This window comes from Macaca fascicularis, chromosome 1 (assembly GCF_037993035.2).
Source record: "Macaca fascicularis isolate 582-1 chromosome 1, T2T-MFA8v1.1".
Taxonomy (NCBI): Eukaryota; Metazoa; Chordata; class Mammalia; order Primates; family Cercopithecidae; genus Macaca; species Macaca fascicularis.
Window position 1 is genome coordinate 138,390,448 of NC_088375.1, and position 22,156 is coordinate 138,412,603.

Sequence of the window (22,156 nt, forward strand, 5' to 3'; positions counted from 1 at the left end):
CTCAGCCTCCCGAGTAGCTGGGACTACAGGTGCCCACCACCGCGCCCGGCTAATTTTTTGTATTTTTTTTTAGTAGAGACGGGGTTTCACCGTGTTAACCAGGATGGTCTCGATCTCCTGACCTCGTGATCCGCCTGTCTCGGCCTCCCAAAGTGCTGGGATTACAGGCTTGAGCCACCGCGCCCGGCCAGGTGTTGAATTATTAAAAAATGCTTTTTTTGCATCTATTAATATGCTTATATGATTTTCCTTCTTTAGCCTGTTGGTGTGATAGATTATATTGATTGATTATTAAACCAGCCTTGAATATCTGGGCTAAATTTCATTTGATCATGGTACATAATTCCTCTTTCTACATTGTTGGACTTGACTTCTTAATATTTTGTTGAAGATATTTATCTATGTTCATGAGAGAGACTGGTCTGTGGTTTTATTTTCTTGTAATGTCTTTATTGGCCTTTGATATTAAGGTAATGCTAGATTCAGAGAATAAGTTAGGAAGTATTCCCTCTGCTTCTATCTTCTAAAAGAGATATTAAAGTACTGATATACTTTCCTCCTTGTTTGACAGAATTTACCAGTGAACCCATTTGGGCCTAATGCTTTCTGTTTTGAAAGGTTATTGATTTTAGATTCAATTTATTTTATAGATATCAGTCTATTTAGATCATCTAAGCTATCAAAGTTGTAGGCATAGAGTTTATGATATTATTCTTTCATTAATAATAGTAATGTCCTCTCTTTCATTTCTGGTATTAGTAATTTGTGTCCTCTCTCTTTTTTTTTTTTCTTAGTTAGCCTGCCTAAAATTTTTTAATTTGATTAATCTTTTCAAAGTCTCAGCCCTTGGTTTTATCGATATTCTTTATTGATTTCTATTTTCAATTGTATTGATTTTTGCTCTGATTTTTATTCTTTCTTTTCTTCTATTTACTTTATATTAAATTGGCTCATCTTTTCCTAATTTCCTAAAGTAGATATTTAGATGATTAATTTTAGATCTTTCTTATTTTCCTATATAGGCATTCAATACCTTAAATTTCACCTAAACACTTTTTGCTGCATGCCACCAGTTTTGTTGAACTGTAATTTCATTTTAATTTTGTTCAAAATACTATTAAAATTTCTCTTGACTCGTTTAGAAGTGTGTTGCTTAATCTGAATATGTGGGGATTTTCAAGCTGTCTCTCTGTTATTATTTCTAGTTTAGTTTACTGTGTTGTAAGAGAGGACAGACTGATTTATTTTTCGGCACATGCTATGTATTTGTCTTACCTCTCCATTCTTAAAAAATTGTAACATCCCATTCATTATTCTCACTCCCATTTTTAGAGTTGCATCACATTACAGGCTAAGTCATTCTTTGTTCCAAGTCCCCCTATTTAGTTACTTCTCTGCTGTGACTTTCCTTCTTAAGTCCCCATGTTATTTCTCACCTGCTTTCTTCAAAGTGAATGTTCAAATAAAAAAATAATAAAAAGAAAAGGAACTCAAGAGGGTGAAGCATTTTAAAAAAAAAAAATATATATATATATAGGTACAAAGATATGTATTTAAGTTGTTGAAGTCACTTTGGCTATGGGACTCACAGCACTGATCAGGAGAGACATTGATTAGTAGTTCCCAAAGTCATTTATTTTTTTCCAGACTGAAGTAAATAAGCAAATGTAACAGCACATATATTTTTGAGCATACTTTTTTATACCATGATCACAAAATCTGTGCCATTCTGAAAATGTCTTAGCACTTTTATTTGGGGAGAGGAAATGAAAAAAACAAAAGGCTTCAAATGTTTTTAAGTAACTAAACCTCATGCAGGGAAAGTTCTATTCCTAAATGCTAGCAGATTTCTGCCTAAGGTGAATTTAGCCACCCAATTGGTCCTATTACTTTTTGAACAGAGCTAATGCCAAAGTATCCAGCCTTTGTTTCAATCAGACAGAGTCTGATATGGTTTTGCTGTGTCCCCACCCAAAGCTCACCTTGAATTGTAGTTCCCATAATCCCCACATGTCACAGGAGGGACCAGGTGGGAGGTAATTGAATCTTGGGGATGGTTACCCCTGTGCTGCTGTTCTCATGACAGTGAGTGAGTTCTCACAAGATCTGATGGTTTATAAGGGGCTTTTCCCCCTTTTGCTCATTCTTCCCCTTGTTGCTGCCATGTGAAGAAGGACATGTTTGCTTCCCCTTCCATCATGATTGTAGTTTCCCGAGGCCTCCCCAACCATGGGGAACTGTGAGTCAATTAAACCTCTTTCCTTTAAGGACTACCCAGTCTCATATATGTGTTTATTAGCAGCATGGGAACGGACTGATACAATCTGATGTGTTGCTACACTCTGAGCCCCATTGGAAAAATTATCACTGAAGAAGAAAAGCCTCAGTTTGTTAGACCTAGTAGATTACTGTGAAAAAGCGTAAATCTTACAGAAATGGTATTTCACCATTAAATAGTTCATCGCTACATGGATTTCAATAAATGATGGCTCAAACTGGGTTTATAAAACATAACAATCTTTACAGAAAAACTTAAAAATCTGCTTTAAGATAATTAGCATTTCAAATAAAGGCAGCCTATGGAATCAGCCCACTACAGATAACTCTATTCAAGCACTTAATACTTAAGTGCACCTCTGTATATGTCACCAAATTTGACTAAATGAACTGAAATGATCCCATCTCATACATAAGGACATAGAGTAGTGAATTATACTTTTTATCTTTGGACAATTGGGTTCAAATTGTATAATACTTCCCATACAGGAGATATTTGGATCAGCTGTAAAAAAGTTGTTTTTTCTTGTCATAGGCCTCATCTTGGGAAACAGAGAAGAGATTAAAGGTTTAAAAATTTCTTAACTTTAGGAAGATATGGTAGATGTAGTTTTGTTAGACTTTTTAAAAGGCAATTTCTATATCATATTTACCATAGCGTATTATTGTTAGTGGCTTAGATAGAGGTTTCATTAGAGAGAATGTGAATTCTTTAAGGGAAAAACAGTATTTTAATTATCTGAATATCCTCAGTATCTAGTATAGTATCTGACATATAGATATTAGAAATATTTAATTATATCAGACATGTTGTGAAGACTGCAAATTATTGCATGGGGAAAGACCCAAATTGTTGTCCACCCATTGTGGCAATAGTAAGTGCTTACAGATTTCCAATGAGAAAAGCCTGCATTCTGAATCTAGTCTCACCCTGAGGGCTCTGGGACACTGTTCATTTCCACTTGAATGAAAACAAGAAAAAAGCAACGTTTGTAATTGCACCACTTTTTGATGTATTTTGGCAGGTTAGCCACAAAAAAGAAGTCACAATGTTCTTCTCCTTTTTATCTTCCAAACTCTATCTTTTTTTTTTTTTTTTTTTTTTCCTCTGGGAGATTTTCTAACCCCTTCACAAACTGAAGTTACTGCTTTCTCAATGTTTTTCTTTTTCTGATATTTCCTGGAAAAACTTGCATTTTCTTTAATATTTTAGAAATGAATCAATAAATAATCCTCTCTCTCTCTTTTTTTTTTTTTTTTTTTTGGTAGAACATACAAATATCTGTCCATTTGTTTAGTATTTAAATTCACAGTAAACTCTGTTCTTCACTTATTTCTTTGGTTACCTGTCTGCTAGCACAAGTGTCCCTGAAGTCCTGACTGAAGATGAGTTGCATTATATGTAAATAATATGTAGAAAAATACAGGAGAATTATTATAGTCTAATAAAGACTCCCATTTTAATTTTTATCAAAATCCACCAACCTCCTTTAGGATGTTTATTCAGCACTTTCTTGATGTAAAGGTACATCCTCAGTCTTTTAATCCTGTGTTGTCCGAATTTCCACCCAAAACTCATTGCCCCCCCCCCCCCATTTCCCTGCTGGGCCTCTGATCTTTGCATGCAGCTTCCATGTAGTAATCCCCGTAAGTCAGGCCACACTGCACTGACCTCTTTGTGTGATCCTCCAGGAGGATCTCATCCACATTCATGGTTTTAACCATGCCTCATATGTTGATGACACCCTACCGGTCCAGGATTGACCTTTCTGTAAGCTTAGTCTTGTATCCAATGGTTTGCTGAACAGCTAAGCTACTCACAATCACAAAGAAACTATCCTCTGAAAGATACACACCAGGCTCTAACATTGGTTACCCCAAAGTAATGAAAGTGAAGAAAGACAGGGAGGTTAGCTTTGCCTTTCTATATTGTTTTCTATTTTATTTTATTTTATTTTATTTTACTTTACAGAGCAAACATTTGTATTGCACGTTTGTTATTTTGTATTTTGGTAATTACTAAATAAAGACAAAGAAGTAGAAGCAGGAGAGGAAATGCACTCTATGCCTTGCCTCTCTGCCTCCAATTTAGTTCTCCTGAAAACTATGCTTCATATAGGTGAACTTTCTAAAATAGACATCAAACAATTCTGCTCTTCTCCTTAAAGCTAATGCTCTCTTGACTAAAGGATAAAATCTAAAATCTTTAATGTGGCATATTTCTCCATCTTTGATTCAGCCAGACTTCCAGTTTTGCCTTGATTTGATACTACAGCACTACATTTTCTCTCAGGTTAGTAGGAATTATTTTTTAGACTCACGTCAGATGTCTTTTCTCTTAGAAGTCTTCTGCAACACTTATCCCCAATATCCAAGTTGGGGTGGATGTACCATCTCTGTATTCCCATAGTAGCCTAATGCAATAGTTGCCACAAGTGATTCACAGATTTTGGGGGATTCCTGAGTCCTTTTTAGGGGCTCCACAAATTCATATTATTTTTATACTAAAGCTGATATGTGCCTTGTTCACTGTGTCGACATTGGTTATGTGGCACACATTTTCCTGAAAATAAATGAAGTTAGGCTGCTCCTTCAAGAAAAACAGCTAACAGTCTTTGTTGTTATGACAAAATTTGAACGTTTAAGAGAAAATTAGAATTTTGGAAAGCTTTTATCAGTCATTGTGAGCTTGATATTATATAATAACATTTATCATCATTTATAGGATTTATATAACTCAGTGAACCAATATCTTTTCAATGATCGATTATAATGTATATAATTATGCATGGTTAAAAGATACATCCCATATGTGAGATACATCAATTAGTTGTTATGTACAATATGAAAATTTATTAATATTATTTTAGAGTTCCCTTTAATACTAACATTTTAGAAACTACTTGAATTTTGGTGTAGTTTAAAATAATTACCTTAAAAGGCTATTGAAATTCTCTTCCTTTACCAAATATATACTTATGGAAAGTGATATATTTATCATACATAACAACTCAAACAACATATTACAATAAATTAAAAATAGAAGCAGATATGAAAATCCAGGTATCTTCTGCTAAGATGGATATTAAGTATATTTGCAAAAAATTGAAATAATGCCATTCTTCTAAGATTTGTGTTTTGGAAAATCTAATTATATTTCACAGAAAAATGTTATGTTAACATGTAAAATGTTTATTGTATTTTAAAATATATTAATAAACATTTTTAAATACCTTCTTTTAAATTTTTCAGAGAGTAAATATTGATACTTTTAACACATATGAGTAAAAGCTGTCCAAGGTCCTCAATAATTTTTAAGCATTTAAAAGGGTCCTGGGATTTAAAAAAAGTTTGAGGACTGCTTCCCTAATGCATGTCTCAGTGGTTATTACATACCATATGGCCTTATAAATATGTTGATGTGCCTGTCTCTGTAATCCTGCACTTAGATCATTGAATACTGAGCTGTCTTTAATTATTCAGTTTTCAAGGGGGTTTTACAGGGAAGGAAAATATGAGTGTTCCCTTTGTCATTTAATGTTCAATATATTGAAACTCACATCTAAAAGACAAAACTGTGAAAACTCATTTTTTAAACATTCAAATATCAGTTATGATTTTGACTAATTTCTCTCAAATCATGTACATGGCAATTATACATTTCTAAACAGTTTAAATAACATCAAAGATATACACAAATGCAATAATACAAAATTTATAACATTTACATTTAACTTCTAGTCTAAAAGAATCAACTCCATAGACTTACTTTAATTATTCCTTATTTCTATGCCAGATTTTGTACGTTCTCAAATTATTTTAATGCTTATTTTGATATTTTCCTGTGGTTTCAGAAAGTATTATATTGATTTCATTCTGGAATGTTATTGATCTTTCTAGATTCCGCTCTTCTCAGAACAGCAGATGTTGCAGAATCAAAATTATCAAACAGTTACTGAAGATCTCTCAGCTACCAGTACAAGGGAATTAAACCACAGTGTCATATAATTTGGCTGAGCCCTTTTCAACTATAATGTTTTCCTTGTTGTATATTCGAATACCCCCCTTTCTCACATGTATTTTTATTTCTAAAAATTGTTGTCTTTCCAATAAATCAAGTTTTAAATAGTCTGCAATACTTAACACATTGAATTGTCTTTGCAATGCAGTAACCTGGTTCAATATTATTAACTCTTCATTATTATTTTTACTGTAATTCAAAAAATCCATCCAGTATTTTCATCTCCTAGGAAATAAAGGAGTGAAGCTGCACTCTAACTCTCATCATTAGTCCTTTGACTAACTGATCCAAATTTTGAAATAGTGTGGAGCATTCTTTCCACTGAGATTTTATGTGTAGCCACATATGTTATAAACAGTTGGAACCAATTTCAATATGGTTCTTATGAGTGACTATCACTGTTAACCATTCCTTCCTGTTCTTGGTATGTGGCTATATTTTCCAGAATGACTTGAATTATACCCAGATAAACTTGGTAAACCAGGATAGAATAAACGTAAAAATCCCAAATGATTTACCAACAGCTTGCTTATTAACATCCGTAAAAACTGTATACCTCTTACCATTTTTCACCCTTCTTTTTTATTTTAATTACCTTTGAAACATTATCTTGACTTGAATTCCAGGATAACACTTTTATGGCTCTTCCTCATCACCTTTCTTCGTCTCCTCTGTCAGTGCTTTCCCCCTCATGTCCTCAATCTGTGCATTCACATGTCCAGTGTTCATGTGCATATGTGTACACACACACATAAATGTTAATGACTAATACATCTCTGTCATCAGCCCAGCCCTCCCAGAGCTCTAACCTCATATAACCACTGCCCACTCTATATGTCCTCTTGAATGCTTAATAGACAACTCACATTTAATACGCTCAGCTCTGTGTTTCCGGTCTTTGTCACTAAACCTGCTTCTCTTCCAAATTCCACAAATGCCAACTCCATTCCTGCAGTTCTTTAAGTGACAATTTTGGCACTACCCTTGACACCTTTTTCTCAGACTCCCTAGCAGTCTTTCAGAAAATCTTGTTCACGTTAACTTGGAAATACATGTAGAATCTGATTCCTTCTCAAGCTCACATGATTTCTCTCCTAGATTATTGCAGTCGACTCCCACATGGTGATCTCACTTCTACTGTTGCCCCACCTGCAATCCATTGTCCCCATAACTGCAAATGGCTGCTTATTTCACCCAGGGAAAAGCCAAACTCTCTCCAGTAGCAAAACAAACAAACAAACAACCAACAACAAAAAAACCCCAAAACCTCTACACAATTCTATTTCCTGGAAATATCTGACCTCATCTCCAACATTCTTTATGCTTTATATTATCCTTCTCCCAAAGAAACTCCTGGTTCTCTTTCTCCTCTTCACAGCTTCTCTCTGGCATTTATTGCCTACCTTCCTCATTTATTTCTTTCTATAGTACTCAGCACCATTGAGATACAAGATTTTGCTTATTTATTCATTTTTTCCCTCCACTAGAATGCCAGCTCTAGTGACTGCCCATAGTAGACAATCAATAAAGGTTGAAGGACTGGATTAAATAAAATGTGTATCAAATCTGAATATCAATACAAATTTTTGGTTTTTCATAAATCTAATGTGTTCCAATTAACTGTACTGTTGCTATGATTTTTAGTCCACGATCAAACTATTTTAACATGGCTATCTGTAACTTCTTTACTATTTCTTTCTTTATTTTATTTTATTTTGAGGTGGAGTCTCACTCTGTCACCCAGGCTGGAGTACAGTGACCCCATCTTGGTTCACTGCAACCTCCCCCTCCTGGGCTCAAGTGATTCTCCTGCCTCACCCTCCTGAGTAGCTGGGACTACAGGTGCATGCCACCACACCCAACTAAGTTTTGTATTTTTTGTAGAGACAGGGTTTCACCATGTTGGCCAGGCTGGTCTCGAACTCCTGACCTCAAGCGATCTGCCCGCATAGGCCCCCCAAAGTGCTGGGATTATAGGCATGAGCCACTGTGCCCGGCCCGGGAACTTCTTTAGATTTGGTTTTTTCCTTTATAACTGCCTCTGTTACCCTTGAAAGTATTCTTGTGGCAAAAGTAAAATTTCCAGGCCCATTCTATTTTTCTCCTGATGTAAGGTATCGAATTAGCTACATAGAAAACCAAACAGTCCTGATTTTCTGTAGTGGAGAGTAGTATGAGAGACTGAAATCTTTATCCTCGGGGTTTCCTAAAAATTGGAAATGGGTAAAGTTCTAATACTACTGCTATTTCTACTATTGGAGAGCTTTAGTAGTGTCAAGCTTTAAATAATATATTATTATAAGGTCCTAATGTCACACTGGTGTTTCTAATTTAACTGATTAGATTACCATGTTCTACTTTTCTTTATATGTAATTTCATTGTCTTTTTCTTACTTTGGCCATTTTTTTATCTCCAGAATCTAGTCCAGTGGCAAATAAATAGTAAATTCTCAGTAATCGTTTGACACGTCAATTATTTTTATATCGAATAGTAAGATAAGACGGGAAGTTTTAAGGACCAGTGTGATTTAGGCCAAGTATTCACATTAATGTAATGTGTCACTAATATAAGTCCGTTTCTTGGGCTAGTTTGGGAGGGCTCATGAGAAAGTCAGTAGAAAAGCCCAAGTATTTCCTGAAATTTCTTCTTATCTAGTATGCTACAACATGCATTATTTTCTCCTTACAATAGAAATGGGGCCCCTAACAGAACAGATTCTATGTGGTGCATATTTATCCACTTGTATGAAAATTTCACTCAATATCAACTTTTTCTCTAAGGAATTCAAAGTGCCTTACACAGATTAGGAATGATGACAAGACACTTGTGAAGTAAATAATAATGCTTTGAAATAACATAGCACTTATCATCAGTGGAGCCCAAAGCACTCCAAATGATTTATCTCATTTATCTTCACAATGTTCCTGTGAGAAAAGGCAAGTATTATCTCCAATTTGAAGACAAGAAACTGTCACAAACTGGTCATGAAGTAAGTCAGGGGCAATGATAGACAATGAGTGAAAGACGGTGCATATGGGACAGATTATCTTTTCTTTGACCAATGCGCTGTTAGTAAGACTGTTCTTTTCTGCGTGATGTGTTTCTGTAGAATAGTCCTTCCAAAGAACCGTAAAAATTGTCTTACAATAAGTCTTACCAATAAGTCATTTATTTATGATTTACCTGGGTGTTGACAACAGTTCCTTCTGAGTAAAATCCCTGCCCTGGAGATTGTGTGGTTCTTGCCAATTATTTGCTCAAATATGATGGGAAATGGTAACTTGTAGGTGTGAGTGTTCAGCAATTTTATCTATAGTCAATTCCCAACTTTTAAATTCTTTCTATTCCTTTATTATTGAGGCTTTTAGAAATTCTCACGCAAAGTTACTTCTAAGGATTTATAAATATTTCTTCCTGATATCAATAGAATGCCACATAACACTTTAAAAAATAAAAAATTCATACAATTCTTAAAATGTGTATGCCTGATGAGAAATAGTTCATTTTTTATATTTCCTTTACCTAGACTTCCTTCCAAGACTCTGGCAAAACCTTCTCAAGTACACATCTGAGATGGTACTTGATTCTCCAGGCACACTCATTCTCCTCACAGCCATGGACCTTAGGCGGCTGCATCCAGAAAAACTTTTCCAAACCAGCGCGTCAAGGGATTTTGATGCTTGTCATGAAATTCTTCCAAGAACATCATTGACTTTCTAACTACCCTGGAATTGAATTAGAGTAAAATGAAAAGTGTTTATTTCAATATCTATAGGAAGTGTTTACTTTGTACTTTAACACTGAATGGGCTTCTAGCTCCTGCTAAGACACCACTACAAGAATGATAAATTCCTTCTGTGAGAGATGCTAAATTTTACATTGAAGCAATGAAATCAAGTTATTTTCAAAATCTCTTCTCCAGAGGATTTCAAGTGGGGTTAAGGAAGAAGGGTCCATGAACCCCTATAGAGTCCTTAAACATATTAGTCAAGGTTCTCCAGAGAAACCTTGGTTCTCCAGAGCCAATGGGATAGATACAGATTGAGAGAAAGATATAGATAGATATAAATAAATATAGATTATCTATGTCTCTTTCTATCTGTATATATTTATATCTGTATATATTTCTGTCTACATCCTGTTGGTTCTGCTTCTCAGTTCAGTCGTGTTTGTATATAGATATGTTTATATACACAAAATTTACAAAATGCAAAAGAACATTGCAGTAAAGCTTCATTTATCTACTATGTGCTAGATATGTTAATTTCTAATATACATTATCTAATTTAATCCTCACAGCAGCCCTACTTATTGATTGTCAGCAGCTAATAAGTGGCAATGAGAATCTAGGTTTTCACCGTGAACAAGGACACAATTGCCTGATACCAAGTCAGCTGCAATCCCTTCCTATTTTACTTCTCTTTAATCATATATAAAATAAGTGTCTACACATTCTAACTAAGCATAATGCAGAAACTTTAATTTCAAAGTTGAGGCTGGGCACAGTGGCTCACACATGTAATCTCAGCACTTTGGGAGGCCAAGGCGGGTAAATCACCTGAGGTCAGGAGTTGGAGATCAGCCTGGTAAACATGGTGAAACCCCGTCTCTACTAAAAATACAAAAAAATTTGACCAGGCATGGTAGCGTGTGCCTGTAGTCCCAGCTGCTTGGGAGGCTGAGGCACAAGAATCACTTGAGCCTGGGCGGCGGAGGTTGCGGTGAGCTGAGATCGCACCATTGCACTCCAGCCTGATTGATGTAAGGAGACTCTGTCTCAATTAAAAAAAAAAAAAAAAAGTTGAAATTCCCATAGGGAATGACACAAATATTTTTCCAGAAGATTGTTAAATTGAAGCAGCAGTGACAGCTCCAACTGCACAGGGGCTGGGATAGCGTGTCATCATCAGTAATAATGATGCTGTTATCATCTCTGCTGGGGCAATTCTACCCCTGTAGGCTGCTGATGTCGCTCAGAAACTACTCCAAGGAAAAGATTTTTATACTTGGAAGATTTAAACCCAAGGAGATAATGGACTTGTGGAGTGGAAATAACTCTCATTTGTGTTTTCCTAGAGAAAGCTATTATTGATGAGAGTCTCAAAAGAATAAGCTATAGGACCAATAGTGCCTTTTTCCCATGGGACATACAGAATTTTCCTTGCAGATGATGTTGAAGAAAAACTCTACTTGATTGGTATTTTACCTGTGCTCAACAGTCATTCTAACAATTATTGCCACCCATTAGGAAGACTGGCCTCAGCCATCAAATGGGCAAGGCATACCTGTGAGGACTATCTAGAGATAAATAGCTGCTTCATTAAAGATTAACATTCAAAAAATACCAACATATTTCTGTGTTTAGACAGTTATTATTACACAAGCAAAATGTAACAGTTGTGATATAGTCCTCTACCTAATTTCCTCTGTGATAGTGAAGACCTAGAAGTTTGGGTATTTGAGGAGAGGGAGGTGAGTCAGAGGAGCAGAAAGGGATGTATAAGAGGAAAGCAATAAGAGAAATGGGAGAGAAAGTTAAAATCAGATTTTCTAACTTAAGCTAGGATATTATGGACAGACATACCTATCAACTTTGTCTCTAATTCAGGACATTTTTTGATAAGTAAAAGCAATGAAGTGAACCCTATTAATATTTAATGCTTTGCATTATACTGATGTTACACAAACATTTTTCTTTGAGACTCTTCGATGAGATCTGGCTGGTGAAGCAATTAACTCCATTCCCTCATCTTAGGTAGTCAGATTTCCCTTTGGCTTTAAAACATATTTTAATTGGATACTATCTAGTTATTGCTCACATTTTATATTACTAACTTGTCTTTATGAATTTTTATCATTGGTCACTTTTGCCTTCTTTGTGGGAATACAAATGCTCATGGCTTCCATTTATTTTTTCTAATTTGTTACACAAATTGCATTTGTTGTTATGCAAAATGTTAATGTCAAAGAAAGGCTTTTATTGTATATTAAATGCATATGCAAAAAAATCCTTGGTAATTCTGAACCGAGTTATCTCTGATTTAACCAACTTACCCAGCTAAGAGCCAGTTGATGAGATACAAGCCATCTTTATCCTAATATTGTAAGAACTGTGAAAGGAAGGAAGAATGTGTTTCTTTTTGTTTGTTTGTTTGTTTTGGTAGAGATGGGATCTCATCACGTTGCCTAGGCTGGTCTCAAACTCCTGAACTCAAGTGATCCACCTGCCAAAGTGCTAAGATTATAGGCATGAGCCACCATGTCTGACCAGAAAGAGTGCTTTTAAGGAACAGAAATCAAACAATAGAGTCAGCCTGAGTTCCCCTTAATATCTCACCCCTGTGCCTTTTCTCATGTTGTTCCTTTGCCTGGAATGGATTTGCTTTTATCTATCCTTCAAAGTCCAGCTCAAAGTTACATCTCCTATGAAGCTTTTCCTCATTGCAAATATTCTCTCCTGGATTTTCATTTCAATTTGCCTATATTTGCCTAAAACATGTCACTTTCTACGTTGCCTTGAAATTAATTATGCTCATGTCTTATAGCCCTATAATAAACTGCATATTTCTGGAAATGATTTTTTGTGTGTGTATATATAAAGTGTTTCAGTGCCTCAGCAGAGTGCCAAGCACATAGTAGAAACTCAATAAACGCTTGCTTAACAAATGAATTTAAAGGCATATGAATTTAATTATACATATTAAGTAACAGTATAGTTTCAAGCAGGATTAACCAATTGTTTGTGCCTGTGTTTCTTCATCAGATGTAAAAACATTTGTCTCAATCTCTAATAAATTATTTCTAGAAGCAAGAGACAAAACTTGCTAAAACTTATGCTTGATATACTGTCAATATAATATAATAGTGAAGTTAGATTCAAATTACATGATTTTTGTAGTTTCTGGGATTTTACTCTTCAAGATATGTGATGTTATATTAAGTTCAGTGTAAGAAAAGGTTATGATTAATATGATGAAAATTATAACTTAGCATATAACTTTAATAAAAGTAAAAAGTTCAAACAGAACGTATGAAATTGTGTCTATGAATCAGGAGAATAATCTGCACCTTATTACTAAAAGTAAATCTTGCTTTTACTGAGCCATAAGTGTTTCTGTATCTAGAGCTGGCATTAGGGAACTACTGAGACACAGAAAAAAAATAATATGCTAGGACATAAGCTCTTCTCATGATTTAAAATAAGTCAAAAGATGTAGCTACCTTCAAAAGAAATAAAGCCTACCATCACCAATATTTGCTGAAATCAGCTTATAATTGTTTGGGAGTCTGGGGGTGGGGGCTGCTAAAGACTGCACCTGCCTCCCTAACTACGGCTTTCCACTTTTCATTTTGAAGAGGCTAGTACCCCATCATGCTCACAATCTCCAAAGCAGTTCCTGCCTCACCTCCAAGCTGACAGAAACCTTGATTCTGATTCTCATTTGGTTTTCTGCCTGTCAGAAGGAAACTCCCAACAGTTTGCTATGGGTTTTTTTCTTCATTCCCTTCCAGGCTTTGTTCTTCGCCATACACATTGCAAGCTTAGCCTAAGCAATGCCATAGGGTAGACTGAATTGTGATTCAGGGCAAGTCTAATTTCTCCCAACAGACAATTTCCAGCTAATGCTGACCATCAGAGGAAGGCTGTCATTGATATCATCTGGTTAATGGCATAACTTGGTCCACTCAACTCAAATTGCATCACTTACACTAATCTGCTGCAGTTCTGCAGCCCCACTCTGGAAGAACCCTCTGTTTCACTGAAAGGACTGTGTCATTTGGTCAGAGAGCATGATGTAATTGCAACTGCTTTTCTTCTGATGAAGTATTTAATATGACCTTGCTATCATCTTCAAATAAATTATTTACCCTTCTAACAGCCAAAAATTGTCCAGACAAACTTAAGTAGCAATAAATTTCATAAATTATTACAGGTCAGAATGTACTCCTAAGTGACTCCAGTCAGTAGCAGCCCACGGAACATCCTATAAAACTCCATTTTCCTCTGTCCAGCCAAGGTAGATGGGTAGACATAAAGTTCAGTTATCAAATCTTACTTTTACTCATCTGCTCTCAGAAGCTTACGAGTAATAAACAACTTCATATAGTTGGCAGACAAATTGATGGTGGGGAGCTCTCCATTAAAAGGATAAAACAATGATACTTTGTTGTCTTCTTACACAAATGGCCAGCTGAGATTCATTTGGTTTTCATTTTTAGAATAAAACAGTAATTTCTGGTGTGATCTAAATGCACCACAAAAAATGTATTCATGACATGCCTACATTCTTGGGGAAAACGTTTTATTCTTCTGAATAAAGAAAACTACATTAAAAGACTTATGACTTCACTAGATATTACTCAGCCATTGTGGCTCTGCACCTAAGACAGTGTCATGTTAAATTTCCTTTTAGGTTTAAGTGTTCACTCTTCATCAACAATCTTTGCTAATATACCCGAGAGAGAGAAAATAGGGAATCAAAACTTCATTGGCCTCTCTGCATGACCCCTCCAAATTTAATTTTATGAATCACTTTGATTTTTTTCTAGCAAAAGCAAACTTGCTAACTATCAAGTATTCTCAAAGCCAGAACCTCATGTAAAACAGAGAGCTCCTCTTGGCTGAGCCTGGTGGCTCAAACCTGTAATCCCAGCACTTTGGGAGGCCGAGACGGGTAGATCATGAGGTCAGGAGATGGAGACCATCCTGGCTAACACAGTGAAACCCCGTCTCTACTAAAAAGAAAAAAATTAGCCAGGCGAGGTGGTGGGCACCTGTAGTCCCAGCTACTCGGGAGGCTGAGGCAGGAGAATGGCATAAACCCGGGAGGCGAAGCTTGTAGTGAGCTGAGATCCGGCCACTGCACTGCAGCCTGGGTGACAGAGCCAGACTCTGTCTCAAAACAAAACAAAACAAAAAAACAGAGAGCTCCTGATGGTGCAATTACCTGGTCACTGATACTGGTGAGCTTTTCTGTGTTTCACTCTTATGAGATGAAAAGTTGTTATTAAAGGATAACATATAAAGTTGGATGTAGCTTTGGACCTACCAGAGAATGCAATGAACACTTCTGGAGGACTGAGAAGTGGCTTCTTTATTCTGACAGAAACAAATGCCATCATGGAAATAACTCTTAGAGAACTGGGGAGCTTTCAAAGACATCCTCTTGAAAAAAAAAAAAAAAAAGAAATCTCCAGTTCCTGGGAAACAGTGACAGAATCATACGCAGAGTGATGCATGGCTGTCACATTCAGCACTTGCCTCAGTGATTCCTAGATTGTAAATAGCTACCTTCTGCTGAATAGGCTTGAAATTCCTATAGCCTATCGTGTACCAACAAATATTGACCAGACAGTGCGGGCTGCTGCAGTGGGCAGCAGTGTTTCTCCAAATACAAGGCATAGAAAAAAAAGAATTTGAGTTTTTCCTCAATTAATAATTGGAAGACAGACATCGTCAGGATTTTAGTCTTAAATAAGATTTCCATCTTAAATGAAGCGGATGGGGACACTAAAATGAAAAAGGGTGGCAGGGAGGCAAGAACCTGCTTTAATTCAGTCTTTTTGTTTCCTCCATGCCACACAAACAAACATCTTTTTAAAAATTGAATTCTTCGCCTGTTTGTTAAGATTCATCCCAGGGTCCTGCAGATCTATCACAATCTGGCCACTCTGTACATTTTCTAACTACTCAGGCCCAAACCTCACTGGCATCCTTGACATTCCCTTCTTCCATATTCTATATTCAATCCATCAGCAAATCCTCTCAACTCTACCTTTCATATGTATTCAGCATCCATCCACTTCTCATCACATCCACTGCTACCATGTTCATCTGGCTTAAGCCACCATCATTTCTTGCCTAGATTATTGCAATGGTTTCCAAATGGGATTCCTTGCTTCTACCCTTGGACCCCCCATCCCTACAAATTATTCTTAAAACTTCAAGAGAGTGAACCTGTTAGAACTAGTGAGATTCAGAGGCAGATTTATTGTGGAACTAATGAAGTTTAAACCTCTAGGTTCTTCCCCTAACAGATAATTCCCAAGGCTCTAAGAGGGCCCCAAGTCTAAGCAATGTGGTTAGATGGTCACAAATATCTTGATGTTTCCAAAAGTAAGATTGTTACATATTTGTAAAAGCCTGAGTTCCAAAATTAACATATCTGGAAATTGAGGCCCCACAAAAACTAAATAAGATTGTATCACTCTTTTTGTCAGATCATCTCTGTCCTCTGTTCAAAAACCTCTAATGGCTTCCCATCTCATTCAGAATAAAAAAATTATTACTAAGGCCACAAAAGCCCTCACTACATCTCTGACTCATTTCCTACCACTGGATCCAGTCACACAGGCTCCTTGCTATTTGTGGACTAAATGCACCTGTACATCAGAGCCTCTCCAGTATGTTTCTACTTGGAAGGCTCCTTCCTGAGCAAGTTGATGGGGACTGCCCTCTCTTCCTCCACATCTTTCTGCTCAGATGTTGCATTTATTAAAGGAGAGAACTTCCTTCACCAAACTATTTTTTAATATGCTTCCTCACCCATCTTTGACACTTCTCTTCTTGTTAATTTAAAAAATTTTTTTCAAACCACTTACCATCTCTCGCTTCAATTTGTTGCCTCCCTCCACCAGTTACACATTCTCATTACTAGAATATAAGCTCCTTGTTATATATCCTCATTACTAGAATATGAGCTCCTTGATGGCAAACTATATATATATAGAGAGAGATCTCACTCTTCCCTATTGCCTAGCATCGCATTTGGCACACATAAATCTTAGATTCATCCATTCAACAGAAACATACCAAGTATGTTTGTATACACTGAAGAGAAAGCAGAGAACAACCAAAGCCCCTTTCTGTGGTACATGCATTCTTACAGACAGAATGTTACTGCTGATTTTCTGTTGTTGAACTGTAAATTACCCAGGTAAAACTGAGGTCTTAAATGTTTGTGAATTATTTTGATAATGAAATAATGTTTTTTCTATTTGATACTTCTTATATCCACAAAAACCCAAGCAGAATTCCTTATTTGTACTACCTTTTGCTATTTAAGGAAGAAGACTTTTACACTTATATTAGCTAAGCTTTAAGAATGTAAGCATAGGCCGGGCGCGGTGGCTCAAGCCTGTAATCCCAGCACTTTGGGAGGCCGAGACGGGTGGATCACGAGGTCAGGAGATCGAGACCATCCTGGCGAACACGGTGAAACCCCGTCTCTACTAAAAAAAATACAAAAAACTAGCCGGGCGAGATGGCGGGCGCCTGTAGTCCCAGTTACTTGGGAGGCTGAGGCAGGAGAATGGCGTAAACCCGGGAGGCGGAGCTTGCAGTGAGCTGAGATCCGGCCACTGCACTCCAGCCCGGGCGACAGAGCGAGACTCCGTCTAAAAAAAAAAAAAAAAAAAAGAATGTAAGCATATATAAAATGACATCTTGTGTCTCAAGTACTAAAAATGAGAAGAATCTTTGTAGTCCTCTGTAGGACATGTCTTAAGAAGAATGTAGTTTATTGATTACTTAATGAGAAAAGGTTTCTTTTTTAAACAAACTTGTAAAAGAATATGTGTATTATCTTCTTATCTTCTATTTTGAAGCAATTATAAGTAGTAATGTCAGTATGAACTTTAATAAAGTTTAATTTGTTTTTATCTTTTTCATTTCAAACACTCGTGTTTACTAGGCTGGTCTCAGAGCCATAGGTCTTTACCATTATAATGTATTGCAGTCACTTGGAAACGCTTCCCCCTCGAGGGGGTGAGGTGGGGAGAGCGAGGGTTCCACCGGCCCCCGCGGTGGAGTAAGTTTGCTTATAAATGGAAGTGAAACATCTATATAAACATTAATGCAAACAGTGATTAGAAGAAAGCTGGAGTAACCATTTAATCTAGAAAAAGTGGACTTCAGAGCCAGGAATGAAGAGGGACATTTCATAAAGATAAAGAGATGATTAACTCATCAAGAGGACATAAATATTCTAAATTAGTATACACCTAATAATAGAACTTAAAAATACACAAAACAGACACTAATAGAACTAAAAAACAATAATAAGACAAATCCAAAGTTATAGCAGGGATCTTTAACATCTTATCTTAGTAGCTGAAAGAATTTGGGCAGCACTGTCAATGCACATGATCTATTGACATTTATGGAACTTCCCATCTAACTACAGTAGAATACCATTCATTCAAGTGTGCATGGAACATTCACCAAAATAGACTATATTCTAACTCAATAAAATAAGTATCAATATATATAAAAAAAAAATTATACAAAGTCTATCCTCTCAACAAACACATGTGGAAATTAAACAACACACTTCCAAATAACCCAAGACTGAAAACAATCACTAGGGACATTGGAAAATACTTTTAACTAAATGAAAATAAAATTGCTACATAAAAACGGGGGAGATGCAGGTTAACTGATGATAAGAGAAAAATTCCTATTATGAAAATCTTATATAAAAAAGGAAGAAACTTCTCAAATCAATGATACAAGTTTTCACCTTAAGAAACAAGAAAACTCACACAATATTCTGAGATAACAAACCTGCACATGTACCCCTGAATCTAAAATAAATTTAAAATTATAAAAAAGAAAAAGTAAAAGAAACAAGAAAAAGAAAATTAAACCTACTCTAAGCAGAAAGAATAAAATAATAAACACATCAAAGAAATAGAATGCAGAAGAATACAGAGAAAAATGTATACCACCAGAAAACAGTTATTCAACAAGATCAATAAAACTGAAAAATCACTAACTGGAATAATCATGGGAAAAGAAAAGAAAAGACAAATTACCAGGATCAAAACAAAAAACATACAGATTTTTAAAAAGGAAGAAGTAAAACTCTTTCTCTTGGCAGGTAACTGATTGGCTCTGTAGAAAATCATAAGAAATCACAGAGAGTAGCTATTAGAAATATAAAGGGAGTTAAGTAAGGTCACGAGATACAGGACCATATGTGAAGTCTCTTGTATTTCTACATATAGACAACAAACAACTAGAAACCATTTTTTAAGGGTCATGTATAGAAGCAGCAAAATCTAAGAAGTGCTTAGGGATAAACTTAAATTATCAAAACCTGTACACTGAAAACTACAAAAGAATGCTGAGAGAAATTAAAGACAATATAAAACAACAAAGAAATAGATGGATTACAACAATAGATCAGAAGACTCATTATTTTAAGATGATGATTATCTCTGATTGATCTACAGTTTCAATGGAATCCTAATCAAAATCGTACCATGATATTTTATAGATATTGATGAATTTTTAAATCTGAAATTTATGAATAGGTAAAGGACTAAACATCTTCGAGAAAAAATACAAAGTCAGAGTACCTTACACTATCTGATTTTAATACTTATTATAAAGCTAAAGCAATCAAGATACTTTAACATGAATGTAAAGGTAGCCATACTGATCAATGTAATTGAAATAAGAGTAGCCCAAATTCACACATATAATGCCAATTTATTTTTTAATTTACATGAAAAAGTAATCCAATAAGGAATGGATAATCTTTGCCACAAATGGTATTGGAACATTTCAACATCTGTATGCAGAAGAAGGAAAAGAAAAAGAAGATAAGGAGGAGAAAGAAAGGCAAGGGGGGTGGCAGGAGGGAGAGGAAAGGAGAGGAGGAATCAACAACATAAAACACAAAAACAAAAACAAAAACAAAAACACCCAAATCTTTGACCGTTAACTCACAGAACACATAAAATTAATTCAAAATAGAAAATTGACCAAAATGTAAAAGGTAAAGAAAATAAAACATCCATAAGGAAACCTAGGATAGAGTACTTATATTTTGAAGTGGTCAAACATTCCTTACATAAACACAAAAAGCCAACAACATTTAGAAATACTATAAAATGGACTTTACCAAAATTAAAACTTTTTGCTATTTGAATGACAATGTTAAGAAAATGAAAGGGCAAACCACAGCCTGGAAGAAAATATTCATAATACATAGATACGAAAATAGACTTGTATACAGAATAGACAGAAAATTCCTACAATTCAATGATGAGAAGAGAAACACACCAATGAAAAATGCTCGAAATATTTGAACAGGCAATTTACAAAAGAAGATATATGGACAGCCAACAAGTACATGGTAAGATCTTCATCCGCTGTCTTAAGAAATGCAAATTAAAACTACATCACTTTGAGTGGTTGCAATTAAAAAGTTGGATAAAATTAAATATTGGTGAGAACCAACTGCAACTTTCATTTATTTCTGGTGGAAATAGAATGGTATTAATCTAGTTTGGAAAACAATTCTGTAGTCTCTTATAAAGTTAAAAATGCACTTACCTTATGATCCAGCCAATCTACCCTTAAGTATTTACCCAAGAGAAGTGAAAATACGTTCACATAAAGATTTGTAGGTTCACACAAAGATAAAGTGTTCACAGGCACTTTATTTACAACAGCATAAACATGAGAAACAAGTCATACACCTATCAACTGATGAATGGACAAATTGCGGTGCATCTATGCAATGGAAAGCAACTCAGCATTAAAAGAAAAGAATTACTAATAAATACAACAACATATGAATCTCAGAAACATTATGGTAATCAGAAGATTGTGGAAACACAAAGAGAACATATTGCATGATTTTATTTTTGAGAAACTCTAGAAAATTTCAAATTGTTACAGGAAAAGTAGATCACTGGCTGCCTGGATCAGGGAGTAGGGAGAAGAGACTGCAGGAGTAAAAGCATAAATGAATATTTTTTGACAATATTCTTTATCTTGATTGTGGCATTAGATGCATGGGAGTGTATTTTTGTCAAAACTCATCAAACTGCAATTACAAAGAGTACAGTTTATTGTTTTTAAATTATACCTTAATAAAGTTGATTAAAAGGAAATAGTATGTGAGTGGGCTAAGTGGGCCTCTTCCTTAGTTACCAGAAGCTATTCCTCAATCTGTAGAATGGATAAAAATGCTCTTGTGGTTTATGAGTTTTTTCCTTAATGCTACTGACATGTTCCTCTACGTTGCACAAAAAATAACCAGCTGCCCAGTGCTGCCATTATTTTACAGCTGCTAGAAAATAATAGTATTCTATAATTTAGAATTCTCCAGAATTAAAAGATCTATATCACCATCCCCAAATTTAAGTCATCTGGATTTATGAAGTTTCATTGTGCATAAAGGTAAAGGGAGATATTTGAATACAATGAAGTGTATGCTGTGGTGCTTTAAAATAAAGATGTGTGTAATGCAGGGTGCAGTTTTAGATTAAAGGAAACAGCTCAGGAAATCCTTGCTTAATTGAATTGAATGTTTTCCCTAAGATGCCTGTTTGGATTAATCACAAAATTGAAATTAATTATATTCCCTTGGAGAACAGTTAATATTTGGTCCAAAGTCCAACCCTCTGCCTTTGGAAAGAACTGAAGAGGGATTTGGCAAAGGGAGAAAAACCTGGCAAAAGAACTCTGGGAGTGGACAACATTTGAGATACAATGCTTAGGAAAAAATTATAGGATCTAGAGCTTATGTAGATATAAGTGGCATCAGATAAAACGATAGACAATCTGGTTGAAATGATTCAGATGTATTTTTAGGTACAGTGAGATGAGGAACACACTTTCAGCCACATTATTTTAAAGTTCAAAACAGTATTTAGGAATGTCTGATCTAATTCCCTTATATCAAATGATAAAATGGGGGAAAGCAACATGCCAAATAGCTGGCTTTTGGTTTCCCTAATGAGTAGAAGAATCTAGAATAAAAATCAGATTTTCTGACGTCTCATGCAATGATTTTTCCATATTGCTCTGTTTGCTGATTCTTAAGCATATTCTTAAAAGA